A 14,736-nucleotide genomic window follows, 5' to 3' on the forward strand; every position below is an offset into this window, starting at 1 on the left:
CCTTTGATCGCTAAATGTACAAGTGAAAGCTGAACTTGACAATGTCAGCCTGATCTTTTGCATGGTTGGACAAGGTGTTTGCATTTGAGTTGTGCCAGATCCATTTTCTCTTCGGTCGGTATATGCCTGCTGCATACTGCGGAAAAGGTTAATTAGCACATACAGTTAGGCACGCATAGAGAAAAAAACCTGACATCACATGTACTGTACGTACACACACACACACACACACACACACACACACACACACACACACACACACACACACATGCCTCCATACACACGAATGCACAGACATGCACTCACACACGTGCTTTCACTCTCACTCTCACTCTCTCTCACACACACACACACACACTCAAAACACAGAATCCCAAGCCAGTCATTTCTCCACACCAGAAACTGCACATTAACACGTCTTTAAAAACTGACGTTTTTATCACAGCCTCTCTCCATTTTGTCTCCGGCTCCCCCTCTCAAAATTGTTTGCTGTTGGCTGTGGTGTTGTTGGCTCCATTGGAATCCCCAGCTACTAATTAGGCATTTGTTTTGAATTTCTCTCTTGATTTTGCCCCGTCATTACTTTTCCCACATTTGCATGGGAAGCGCGGGGCACGCCCAGCCATTAAAACAATCTCAGGGCTCTCAGGGAGGAAGACACATGAATGACACATAGGCCTACAGACAGAGAGAGAGAGAGAGAGAGAGAGAGAGAGAGAGACAGACAGAGAGACAGACAGACAGACAGACAGAGAGACAAACTGCAACCTCCTTTAGTCGTTACGGGAGGAGTGGCATCTATAGTAAAACAAAGTTCACATTATTTAGAAACTGCTACTAACATAAATTCTGTAAACACAAATTAGACAATGAACAATATATGAAAAATCTGATCTAAAAAGTTACAAATCTTATTTCATCATCTCAGAAGAATAGCGGAACACCGGTGCAGTGTATCGGGTTGCGCAGCATCGCAGGTTTGGCCATTCATCTGCACAGGCCTCGCTCACAGAGTTGGCATGCAGCCTCTCCTCGCTCTCCCCAGAGGGTTTTCATACGTCTCTTCCCTGGCTGATTCCAACTCCGCCCAGCTGTGCGTCTCCACTCTGGAGCTCTCCATGGTGCTGAACCTGTGTTGAGTCATTTTGGCTACTAGTTAGCCATTTCTGCCCACTTAGTCAGCCCTAATTACCTCATTCAAAAATCCGGCTCCGTTACGTCACCCGCAGCGGTGCTCTTTACACTTCCTGAAAGATTCAGCGCGATCGCACGTAAAATGGCATAGCTGTGGCCGAATTCTGCTCACTCACACACAGACAGAGACTTTGCATTGTTATTATAGGATCATTTACACAGACAACATACTACAAAAGTGAATGCCGGTACAGTAGATCATTGGTGTATTTATATTAATACGATCCTTAAGCATAAACTCTATTATCCAAAAAGGTTCATAGTGTCTATACTTTACTTAGATCGTTAGATTTTCTTCTATATCAGACACAGGTTATCATTCCTACCTGACATGTTTCGACGGCAACACTTCCGTCTTCATCAGAGGTGTCACTAGATGGTGTGTGACGTGTCTTATGAGAGGCGAAATGACAGCGGGGGGCGTGGTCGTCCTGTCAAATCTAGAAACTCTATAGACCAAATCACCGTGACGTCACCATGTAAACAAATTTACTTCCGGGTACCACTTGGGGAAGGCGGCAGGTTTAAATGTGCGTGTTGTCAAATAAATGCTGTCAAACCCTCTCGTTGTTTTCGGCCGACTACTTTCAATTTAAATGGTTAAACGGTTGGTAAACATGCTTGTCCGATGTATCTAGCCTTTCTTCTGTGTTTGTTTTATGTAGTGTTAGCTAGCTAATAACATTTGTTTGTCTGTCAAACTCGCTGTTTTTTTGCAGACTCGTTAACGTACAGACAGAGCTACTGACGCCACGTTAATTTAATTTAGCTTCAAGTCTACTCTGGTCTGGTCCAACAGGTAAATTAGCTAGTCTGGTCTCCACTAACGTTAGTGAAAGTGTTGTTATGAATGATATTAAACAACAACACAACACGGACAAACCATTTTTGTCTTCTTTGTCTGTTTTTGTCTTCAACACGTCAGTTTGTGCCGTCCACCGCCATTATAATGTGTGGACCCAGGGGTAACCGGAAGTAAATGTAAACATCCCCGCTGATTTGGTCTATTAGCTATTAGCTGGACACACTGTAACTAATAGGCCATAGTTTCAAAGGCCTGTGGAAAGTAGGGCAGCAACTGAAAGAGGCTAAAGATACAGCATTGTACAAATAAAGCTCACGACACTTTGCCAAATTCCCACTCATCAGCTGAAGTCCTGAAAGGTTTCTCAGCCGCGGCCCACAAACAGAACGCCAGTGACGTACACGCACGCACACGCAAAACCGCGCACGCACACCACCTGTGTGTGTGTGTGTGTGTGTGTGTGTGTGTGTGTGTGTGTGTGTGTGTGTGTGTGTGTGTGTGTGTGTGTGTGTGTGTGTGTGTGTGTGTGTGTGTGACCCAGGCCAGCTCCGTTGTTGCCTTGACAACCCGCTGCCGGTTTCTCTCTCCTGGAGCTATAACTGCGGACTCTCACACCGACGCAGGAGCAGAAAGCGGAACAGAGAACGTCGTCCTCCTCCTCTGCTTTTTCCTCTCGCCTCCCTGAGTGAACGACGCCCACGAGGCTCCCACCTGCTCTCACATGTCGAGCGGCAAATGTAGGCCGAGCACGCTGATCCACCCGCCTGTGGAGAGGGAGAAAGAGAGCCGTGTTTCAATCCTACTCTGTGAACGGCGTGTTCTCAGGTGAACTAGTTTAACGGATAGCCGAGTGTGGCGTCCACTCCAGCTCTGATCTCGACTCTCGTGTCTGGCTTTTGGCTAACAGTGATAATGTGATACTTGATTGATCTCTGTAGGGGATTTCTCTTTTGCTTTTGCCACCTGCTGCAGGGAATCAGAGGCCAGGGCCAGAACAGCAAGCCGGGAGCTGAGAGGGACTCAAGGACACTCATTGCAGGTTGTAGCAGTCGGGCATCTCTATAACCTGTCAACCTGAACAAAAGAGAAAAAGCAAAGAGAAAAAAATGGAAAGCATGAAACGGAACAGAACAGAGTCACCTTATGCTGCCTCCAGATGGAGTTCTTGAACTCGTATTTATGAGTTGGGAAGTCGTGTACACGACATCGTGAACTCTCAGAAAGCATCCACAAACTCTTACTGTCCACAGAGTACTCTGTGTTCCGTTGAAAGAGCTGCAGCCCCATATCGATTACAAAACATAAAAAAACAGAGATATTTTTACACTGTTATGTGAAATCAGTTTATGATGTCCAACGCCTTCCATGAGTTGAAATTAGACCAAAAATGTCGATAGGCATAACACAAAAAACACCAAAAAAAAGAAAAGAAAAAAAAAGCATTGCAAGGCTCGATCAGACAGCAACAAGCAACCAAAACATTCAACCCAACTAAACACAAATAGCAATCTATCAGACCACATGGCATACACACAGCATGAATAGCACAGACAGGCAGAGGAAAGCAGGCCACGACATAACGACCTTGTTCCCACGCCTTACTAAGTCGTTCCCACAACATATGGATTTGGTTCCCGACAGAGATCTTGTTCCCATTTGTCAGTAAATCGTGGCCACATCATACATCACATTCCTACAAATTACTGTTAGTTGGTTATGTTTTCACTTGTAATGATCTGCATCACAGTCTTTTCACCTGTCCAAACAAACCAAACTAAAAGAAGAAACGCTGTGGAGTTTGATTGAACTGGTCCAAACATGCTTGGTGTGAACGCTCCCTAAATCAGAGGAAATGATCTGAGACACCCACCATCCTCTGAGAGCCAGGAAACCCAATGAACACAACACAGCACAGGCTAACCTCCCTAGCGAATACAAGGGTCTGTTTCTAGAGCACTGCCGTGTGTGTGTGTGTCTCTCTCTCTCCCTCTCTTTCTCTCCCTCTCTCTCTCTCTCTCTCTCTCTCTCTCCCTTGTTTAGGGTGTGTGTGGGATATACGCCAGAGTACCAGACACTGGAGCCCAGCTTTGAGCCCACCAATATCCTGCACCTCCCTGCTGCCCCTTCACCCTCAGCACCTCGTCAAACTAGAATACAGTAGGTGTGTGTGTGTGTGTGTGTGTGTGTGTGTGTGTGTGTGTGTGTGTGTGTGTGTTGTGTGTGTGTGTTGTGTGTGTGTGTGTGTGTGTGTGTGTGTGTGTGTGTGTGTGTGTGTGTGTGTGTGTGTGTGTGTGTGTGTGTGTGTGTGTGTGTGAGTGTGTGTGTGTGTGTGTGTGTGTGTGTGTGTGTGTGTGTGTGTGTGTGCGTGCGTGCGTGCACACATGTGCAGTTCAATCAGGCGGGACATTGGGACTGCCAAAACAATATCAGATGATTGGGGACCATGACGCCCCCAGGGCTTGTTGCCAAGGTTACAAAAGAACAGAGGAAACACAACAAACATGGAGCAAATACACTAGAGACAAATGACAGATCCAGGTTGTCAACTGACTGATGTACAACTCAAGCTAGCACACTGATACAGCCATTGAAGGGGTCCCCACATATTGCATTTCCCCCTCCATTTGAAAAATATAACTGACACTTTTTCTTCTGCATTTTCTTCAGCATAAAGATTGTTTGCAAAGTTCTAATTTTGTCTTCTGAACCATCAAGGTCTAAGGGAATGGAGGAGGAATTGTCAAACACTCAAGAGAGAGAAAATGTGATTTTGTTCTCCAGTGTAACATTTAACAAAGAACATAACTGTTTGCAAGATGGACAGAGTGACTGTCTGTACTATACCAAATCAGTTGTGGGAGTCTTGCAGTGGAAGCTTTGTTAGTTTCAAAACTAATAAAAGATTAACAAAATGTTTATCTCCTTCTCCTGGATTCCTACGTGGGTGGAAGCAGACCATTGGGTGACACTGAGGAGAAAATGATGACGTTTTTGTAACTTGAGAGTGGCTGAAAGTTCTGTCAGGAATGATATGGATCATAAAAACTCCAGCCATCCGGATGGACGCCACGCTGGCCTCCTGTTTGCTTTTGGACAGAGAGGGCCTGGAGCTGGTGAAACTGTACAGCTATACGACATATCAACCCCATATCTTTCATGTTTGGACTATAGGTTGTTTTCAGGTGACATCACAGATGGCGACTGGGGCGAGACCATTGACCATTGGCTTGTAAACGCATGCTGGGGAGCAACCAGCAGCAGGCTACAGCTAGCACTAGCAAAATCGGACAAGTTGCTGGAAAGATCGCTTCTCTTCATTGTATATGGATCACATCCTATATGTTTTGCAATCCTCTGGCGATACCTGCAGCGTAGAGCGGCATCCGGATGCCGGGTTGGCCAACCCTCTTGCATACTCGCTTTACTCCTCCATAGTAGCTCTGGGAGAGCTGCCCCACAGCGGCGTCATCGGCATCACGTGGTGGCAAAGAAGCTAACTTGCATCAAGAAATGTGTTGTTCAGTTCACCTGCCAATGACAGTTTAGTTTAGCTCATATTGATAATTATCAATATGACTCAGACAAGAGCAAGAGCAATACTGAAGATCAGTAACAGTGGAGGCATATGAGTTTCTCTGCTGCACACATGACCAAAGTGATTGTTTTATCTCAGTGCACATACCCATCTCTTTTTCAGGCCATGGCACAGCACACTCACCGATCACTCATAGTGGAAATGATCTACAGTATATTAGATAGTGGTGTGATGTCATAGGATGCTATCTACATTATATTAGATAGTGGTGTGATGTCATAGGATGCTATCTACATTATATTAGATAGTGGTGTGATGTCATAGGATGCTCACTTCCTGCTTCTTTGGTTAAAAGGGTCCCACTAGTGTCCTCTAGTAAGAGAGTGGCGTCAGCGGAGGACCAAAATGCAAGAATCATTAGCCAATGAACAGCCAGGAATGGGTTTCGCGCTACTTTTGCATGCTAAAATAAAGCCGATAATGTACAATTTGATTCATTTCAAGGGATGAAAAACCCTTTCAAAGTACAACACTGTCTATTTTGATGCAACTCGACAGTGCTGCTTTTTTTACTGAAGAGTTCCACTTTCTACTTCCTGGAAAAAAACTGGTCCATTGGAGTGAATGGAGATGTCGGAACTCTTCTATTATACGGCTCTGGGTCCCACCAAATCCTACTCAGCAGTGTGTATTCACCTCGAGTGGATGGATGCAAGGAGGGTGAGTCATTTGAGGCAGTTTTGCAAAGTGCGCCGCTGCCTTTGCGAGCTGACTGCAGAAGGAATGCAGGCCTGCTGTGGCTGGTTAGCCAGCCAGAGCCAAGCAGCATGCCGCACAGTAAATAAAGTGCAGTCTGTGCCGTTCTGTTACAGCCTCGGTCTGTTCTGCTCCGCTCTCTCCAGGATCATCAGGACGAATGGAGAGCAGCTGTTTTAGTCTGGGGAACGGGAGGGGAGGGGAAGGGAGCGAAGAGGAGGGCGTGTGTGTGTGAGAGAACCAAATGCAGGAGGCCGGGCTTTTACATGGGAAAAGAATGCGGACGCAATGAATGAGAAGGGAACACGCCGACGGCTACGCTTCTAACAACAACAACAAGAAGAAACGAATCAGATCTGGTGTGATATGTAGGCTATAAAAGTCACAGGTATATTTGTGCAGGTGTCGGTGGTGTTAGAAGTGTGAATGTGTGAATTAATTACATGTTTTATGTCAGCTTTTGTCAGCACCAGTGGCTTCTGCATTACATTGCTGGCTTTCCTTGGGAAGCTAAGCAGGCCTGGCCTAGGATACTCCTTGGATGGGAGACTGGTGCTGGAAGTGGTGTTGGAGGACCAGTAGGAGGGGGTGCTCTGGTCCTGACGAATAATCTGATCTGATGAATAATCTCCCTAATGCCCCAGGGCAGAGACAGGGACTCTGTCCTGTCAGTGAGCACCGTCCTTCGGATGAGACATTAAACCAAGGTCCTGAGGTCCTGACTCTCTGTGGTCATTAAAGATCCCATCGGCACTCTTCGCAAGAGTAGGGGTGTCACAGTGTAACCCCGGTGCCCTGGCTACATTCTCACACAGGCCTTCCTTCTATCATGGCCACCTAATCATCCCTCATTACTTAATTGGCACATTCAGTCCTTAACTCTCCACCATGATAGCTGATGTGTGGTAAGTGTTCTGGTGCAAACTGGGTGGGTGCTACACATCGGTGGTGGATGAGTTGAGGTCCCTCCCCCTCCCTCCCCTGATATATGAAGCGCTTTGAAAGGTGCTATATAAATCCAATAAATTATTATTATCTATTATTATTTTCTCTTATAGACCCCCAAAGTCATGTTTCAAGCTGTATATAAAATATTCTACTTTGAATAATAATTTGTGCCTGATGGTTTTTCCCACAAAAAAGATTAAATTATCTTGTTAAAATCCTTAAAATGACTTCCCCTCCTTCTCCCTCATTTAAAAATCCAAAGCAACCAATCAGGGTTATCTAGAACATAGCTAGCCAATCACAGCATACAACACGGGCTTTCAACACATTCTCACTAGTAATAAAGTGACGACAAGGGTTCCTGACCGATCTGCAGTATATGACGAGTTGGGAGTGAGAATGTGTTGGGGGGGCTTTTAACTGCTGAATACTGGACAGGGATTGGCTCCAAGATTAGTGATGTCACAAATCTTGCTTGTTGAAAACGGCCTTTTCAGTGAGCTCAGAGGAATTTCCACTTTCAGCAGACGATTGTGGAAACAGCCTTCTAGTGTCAAACTCTGCAGAGACATCATTCTGCACAGTGAAGCTCAGACATCCAACTGTAGGAACAAGAAGAAAAACAGATTTCTGACTTTAGGGGGTCTTTAAAGATTGTTTGTTTTAGGACTTTTCCGCTTAAAGGGAGGTGGGAGTCCATGTGAGGCAAAGGTCAACCCTGCAGCGTTTTGAAGTGAGTTTGTGGTGAGCCTCACGGTCTGCTGGTCCGCTGAGCCCCCCGGAGAGCCCCGGCCGTGGAATCACCACCGCCATCAGCTCCCAGTCATTTCTGGGTAGAGGGGGGCAGGGGAGGGGGGGTCTCTCTCTCTCTCCCTCTCTCTCCCTCCCTATCTCTCTCTCTCTCTCTCTCTCTCTCTCTCTCTCTCTCCCTCTCTCTCTCTCTCTCTCTCTCTCTCCCTTTGAAAACAATCTGTCCCAAGTCCCAACCACTGTCCCTTCCCTTCCGCCCCCCCCTCCTCTCATTCATTCTCACCCTCACTCTCTCTCTCCTTTAATTTTCTTCCCTATCTAGTCTAGTCTGCATCTCTCTCCGTCTCTCCGCCTGTGTGATTACTGTCCCGCCTATAGGGCGAGAGAGGGTGACAGAAAGAGAGAGAGAAGAAAGAGGAGAGGAGGGAGAGAGGGAGAAGAGAGCAGTGGTGGGCGGGAGGGAGGGAGGGATGAGTTTTGCAGACGAACCACGGGGCTGCACGCATTCCTCAAGGGCCGTGCATCCTGTTCTTTTCTTCGCCACCTCCACTGAGGCTCACACACTGCACGTACGCATGCCACACACACACACACACACACACACACACACACACACACACACACACACACACACACACACACACACACACACACCCACACCCCTCCCACATGGGTGCCCGCTCTCTTCCTCCAGCCTACTCCCTAGGACAGGAAATGGATGAGGGCAAATCCCTCCTTCTTTCTTTCTTTTTCTTTCTGCTCGTCATTCTTTCTTTTCTAAATTGTAAAATGCAACAAGGAACAAAAGAAAATAAATTGTGAAATGCAAACTTTGTGAAACAAATTCGAATACATCAAAAACTAAAATTCAGAGGTCCTGATGAAGATGTTCATTTCTCTTCTTTCAGTCCCGGTGTCCACCCGCTATGCCGACCACCCGCAATGCCAACCTTAGGTTTAGGCGTGGGGGGTGGGAGAGGTTAGGTTTTGGGTTAGGGTCTGGGGGAGATTAGGTTTAGGCATGGGGGGAGGTTAGGTTTGGCGTGGGGGCTGGGAGAGGTTAGCTCCAGCCGGTCCACCGACACGCTGCACGCCACCTTGCTCAGCTGGTTCTGCTTGTGGGCTATCGGCATTGCGGCCTGTCGGCACTGCGGCCTGTCGGCACATAGACGCGGCACCTCAGTCCCAACCACCAGCTACGATTGCAATGTTGATTGCAAAGTTGATTTGGTCCAACATAGATCATCTGTGCAAGGTCATAGCAGCTTCGGGCTACGATTTCAGAGATAATTTAGCCCTGACAACTTTTCAAATTCGATACTTTGCAGATTGTCTCCTCCTGAGTTAACTGTCGGTTGAAATGGTGAGCTCCATGCTAGCTCCTCAGATAGTTCTAGGCTCAACTCAGCTCACGTGGGAGCTTACCGGCCGGCCAGGCCGAGTCGGTGCAACGCCGGCGTGGGGCTTCAGCCCCAGCCCAGCTCGCTAACCAGGAAGTAGCAGTGGCTTCCATAACTAGCAGGTCTGGGGGCAGTGGCCAAACCCCCCACCCCCCAACCCCCCGGCTTCCCTCCGATGACGTGGAAGTGAATTGAAAAGCTGTAGTTCCTCGAATGGCCACTAGGCATCGGGGGCAGTAGGCATTCCCCCCATGTTATATATTTCACCAGCCACCGTCAGCATGAGCTAGTGTGTGTGTGTGTGTGTGTGTGTGTGTGGGTGTGTGTGTGTGTGTGGGTGTGTGTGGGTGTGTGTGTGTGTGTGTGTGTGTGTGTGTGTGTGTGTGTGTGTGTGTGTGTGTGTGTGTGTGTGTGTGTGTGTGTGTGTGTGTGTGTGTGTGTGTGGCCGCATGCGTGTGTTGGGTTGTCGTGTGACAAATAAAGACGGGTTTATCCGTCCAGTTCTTCTTCTTCTAACACACATGCTGCCCTTAGCTGCGATTTGCAACGACTATTGATAAAAGTCATAAAAACATAAAACATGGAATATTTCCCTAAAATTGTACAATATGTTCAATATGTTGTGAAATGCTCAATTCTTTGCCTCTTCCTCAAATTCCAACAGGGTACAATTTTTCAAATATAAAGTCTTAGGTTGTTCATGCATCATACAAATAACGTGGCATACTTAATCTCACTGCTTGGGCTAAAAGTGTATGTACGTAGCCATGGGCTCTCTGAGACTTCTAATGGGGCCACTTTGTTGAAATCAGGGCCAGTGCTGAGTGGGATCTCATTCATCATCAGCCAGCAGGACAGGAAAGTCAGAGTACTGTAACAATGTGACACACTTCTTTAGATGTGTCTGCATACTTAAGGCAGGGAGTCTAAAACTGTTCCAGTTAGACGCAACACACTGTGGAAAATAGGTTGGGGGAGCTGATTCATAGCGCGTTATCATTTGGCAACAGGTGGAGTTTAGTCACTGTATAGCGTAATTGTTAAACGTGTGCACACAGTGTGTGTGTGTGTGTGTGTGTGTCACAAGGGAAGCACGTATCAGTGAGTAAGGGGTGCGGAGATTATGTTCTGGGTGTGAGAGATGCAAAACGGTGTGTCCTGTGTGAACGAGATTGTCTGTGTGTGAGTATCGGAGAGAGAGATTTAGTAAAGACTTGTGTGAGACTCACGGAGAGCCTGTGAAAGCCTGTGCTTGCGTGTGTGTGTGTGTGTGTGTGTGTGTGTGTGTGTGTGTGTGTGTGTGTGTGTGTGTGTGTGTGTGTGAGCGCGTATGTTCTAATCCTCGAGGCCTTAGGGAGGTGCACACACACATCCAGTCTTTTCCTGTTGCTTCCCATTAACTCCACCTGTATACACTGGGAAAGAGCCCCCGCTGGCCAGAGCCCTTCCTGCCCCCCTCCCTCCATCCTCCTCCCTGACTTTAATCCCCAGATGTCGGCTGACAGAACACCCAGAGAGACCAGACCTCTGTTCTGCTCCACACTGTTCCTGTCCCAGAGAGACCAGACCTCTGTTCTGCTCCACACTGTTCCTGTCCCAGAGAGACCAGACCTCTGTTCTGCTCCACACTGTTCCTGTCCCAGAGAGACCAGACCTCTGTTCCACTCCACACTGTTCCTGTCCCAGAGAGACCAGACCTCTGTTCTGCTCCACACTGTTCCTGTCCCAGAGAGACCAGACCTCTGTTCTGCTCCACACTGTTCCTGTCCCAGAGAGACCAGACCTCTGTTCTGCTCCACACTGTTCCATCCCAGAGAGACCAGACCTCTGTTCTGCTCCACACTGTTCCATCCCAGAGAGACCAGACCTCTGTTCTGCTCCACACTGTTCCTGTCCCAGAGAGACCAGACCTCTGTTCTGCTCCACACTGTTCCTGTCCCAGAGAGACCAGACCTCTGTTCCACTCCACACTGTTCCTGTCCCAGAGAGACCAGACCTCTGTTCTGCTCCACACTGCTCCATCCCAGAGAGACCAGACCTCTGTTCTGCTCCACACTGTTCCTGTCCCAGAGAGACCAGACCTCTGTTCTGCTCCACACTGTTCCTGTCCCAGAGAGACCAGACCTCTGTTCCACTCCACACTGTTCCTGTCCCAGAGAGACCAGACCTCTGTTCTGCTCCACACTGTTCCTGTCCCAGAGAGACCAGACCTCTGTTCTGCTCCACACTGTTCCTGTCCCAGAGAGACCAGACCTCTGTTCTGCTCCACATTGCTCCCGTCCGAGGCTCCACAAAACAGCATTTGACTGGATAGGATCAGCATTTTCATTCAAATCAACATTTGAATGGTCATTTCACTAGTAAGGCAGCCGCCATATCGCTGCATAACTTTTGATAATGATGCCATGGAAATTAGCATTGGCGCACTGCACGAGACTCTCACCGGTGAGCTAATGCCAGCCGTGCTGAACTAACATTTATATTGTGTCTCTTGGGCACTGTCCACAAAATGCACATATTGTTCATTTCAGTGACAACCAGGGTTGGATAGCCTACTTTAAAAATGTATTTCATTCGAGTTCTAGTTACACCATAAGAATTGTGCTCAGTAACGTAACGGATCACCCAAACTCAGGTGAAGGCGGGATTCAAACCCATGCTCTGCTGCCTCCAAAGTGCATGCACTATAACTGCAACACCAAGATAGCTAGCTCCCTTAGCAGAGCAGGTTAACGGGCCTTCACACTGCCGTGAGTTTAAGTAACAACTCACTACTCGGGACTCACAAGGAATCTGATTCACTCCCCCTAAAAATCACTCCTCACTCACTGAGCACCCGGGTCACAGCACCAATGTTAACCCATGTTAAGGGCTTGCCCAGGGGTGGAGGCAGGATTCAAACCCACGTTCTCCCGCTTCCAAAGTGCATGCGCTAACCACAACACCAGGAGCGCTAGCTCCTTTGGCGGAGCTGGTTCAGATTACAGATAATATATATACAGATAAGAAAAAGTGAAGAATTACCGGGCCCTCAGACTTATCATCTAAAGCCAAATCGTTGAAATGCTCCAGCTCTTTTAACAAGTTCATCCTCTTTAGCTGCGACCAGCATATAAGTCACTCTGTCTGTCGGTCGCTAGTTAGCAAGCTAACAACCTACACGCTGAAAATGGCAAGTTTTGACAAAGATTTGGATTGTGCAATAAAGTAGGCCTGCTTGGTACTATCAAGAAAAAGAAAAAAAGAGGCATTTCAGGTGAGCGGGTGGGTTAGAAATGAGCGTCATTGGTTCACATTGGGCACATATGAACCGGTTGGTGAATAATTGAGTTTGGACAAACAGGCTGTTTCTGCTGTCATGTCTGTGAGACAGGGATCATGGTGTTTTAACGTGTGCTTGTTAAGCCTCAATTATTAAGGCAGGATCGACAGCGCTGTGGCACGGCTAACCTTTTGAACCCGGCGCACACAAGCGTGGTTTGCATGCATACTGGCATACATAAGCACACACACACGCACGTACGCTCCATATGGCACAATTAACCTTTTGAACTCCAAACAGACACACACAGACAAGGCGGAGCCATGCACATAGAAACTCACACAAACGCACACACACACACACACACACACACACATACATGTTCATTCATTGACACTCACATGCCAACCTCGTGAGCCTGCGTTGAAGGCCCCTAAATACGTCCCTGATTAAAAGCCTCTTTCTCGCTCGCCTGTCTTCCTCGAGGGTCCACAGTAAAACACATGATGCTTGTGGGGGCAAAAAGTACCCAATTGTCACGCACCCAAATGAGTACATTGTAGGATCCTTGGGAGTAGCATCAACCTATTTTTCACACATTTAATTGCCTCTTAAAAGTATGGTGGTTTGTAAAGAGGGGTGTGTTTTCAGGATTCACACTCTTTTATCATAAAGCTTTTGACACATTTAACACATGTGTCGGTGTTTAGCTGTGATTGAACACCCCGCCCGTTCAGTTATAATTGTCCATTTGATGTGCTCACACACTTCCTTGTTTGCATTTCTGGCTGCCAGCCTTCTGCTGTGTCCATGTCCTATATAGGGAAAAGTGGAAGGATGGCATTTTGATTGCTTGCGAATTGGCTACCGGTCTCACTTCATGCTGATTAGTATTTCAAGGTTTGAATCTTTACCATTTTACAGTGTGCTGACAACAGAGACAACTGAAGATGTGAAATCAGCATGGTGAACATTATGACGAGCAAACAAAAGCACAAGAAAGATATTCAAATTTCATTCGTGATTAAGAATAGGGGTTTTTGACTTGAACCTTTGAGCCAGAAATCAGTGTGTACCCTGCTAGTGTATTTCCCCCCCACATCTTGCCTCTGCAGTGTAAGCTTACATTGGAACATCTGCAGTCTTGACTTGGCACAAGCAGACTCTGGTGAGTGCAGGATGCCCCCCAAAGAAACCTTAAGTAGATTTCTGGAGCGCTGCTGTACGTCCTTCACCCTCCCAGCTCCCTGGCAGTGCAGACTGCCACTCCCGAGGGATTAGTCCAATTTGAATTGAAACTTGCCGCCTGCTTTGGCTCCTAATAGGCCCATTCCTGGAAGTCCTGGAAGTCTCTCTCTCTCTCTCTCTCTCTCTCTCTCTCTCCCCACTTCGACCGCCGCCTCCTCTTCATCTGCGTGTCCCTGGCTGACTCAAGTCCTCTGAACCCTAATTAGATAAACAGGAGGTGACAGCAGGACCGGTGGAGCAGGGCCAGCGAGATAGACGGCGATAAGAGAGAGAGGGAGATGGACACACAAACAGATAGAGGCATGCCGGCGCAGATCAAGCGCAGTGACCTTGCGCCGGCGAAGTGGTAATTATGTTGGTCACTATGACATTGGTTGCGCCAAAGTAGGTGGGAGAGCCCACCAGAGGGGAGTGTCAATATACAAATAGGTTGGTGTAATGCAATTTTGGTATCAAAAACTATGCTTCCACCTCCGCCACCTCAGACGTTTTCTTTGTGCAAGAACTGGCTAATTTGTGGCTACAGTCGGTGAAGATGACATGTCTCTCTGATGTCACATGAACCCCCTTTTAGGTAGCTTACTGTATGTCTTCAGCGAGCAGCCATTTTTGCATGTACATAAAAATGTGATTATACCCTTAAAGTAAAAATTGAATTGCAAAATTGAAGTAAGTAAAAGTAACAGGAGTCCTTAAATTTGATTAGGATTGATAGAGACCAGTTGGGCATCCTGCAACCCCTGTTGAGTTTCTTGAAATGTGGTGAAGCAGCTCATTGTCCATGAGAGGTATAGAACTCAATGACTAAGGCAAGTGACATTTCTTTCTTGCAGTAAAA

This window comes from Poromitra crassiceps (genome assembly GCF_964638095.1).
Source record: "Poromitra crassiceps genome assembly, chromosome: 5".
Taxonomy (NCBI): domain Eukaryota; kingdom Metazoa; phylum Chordata; class Actinopteri; order Beryciformes; family Melamphaidae; genus Poromitra; species Poromitra crassiceps.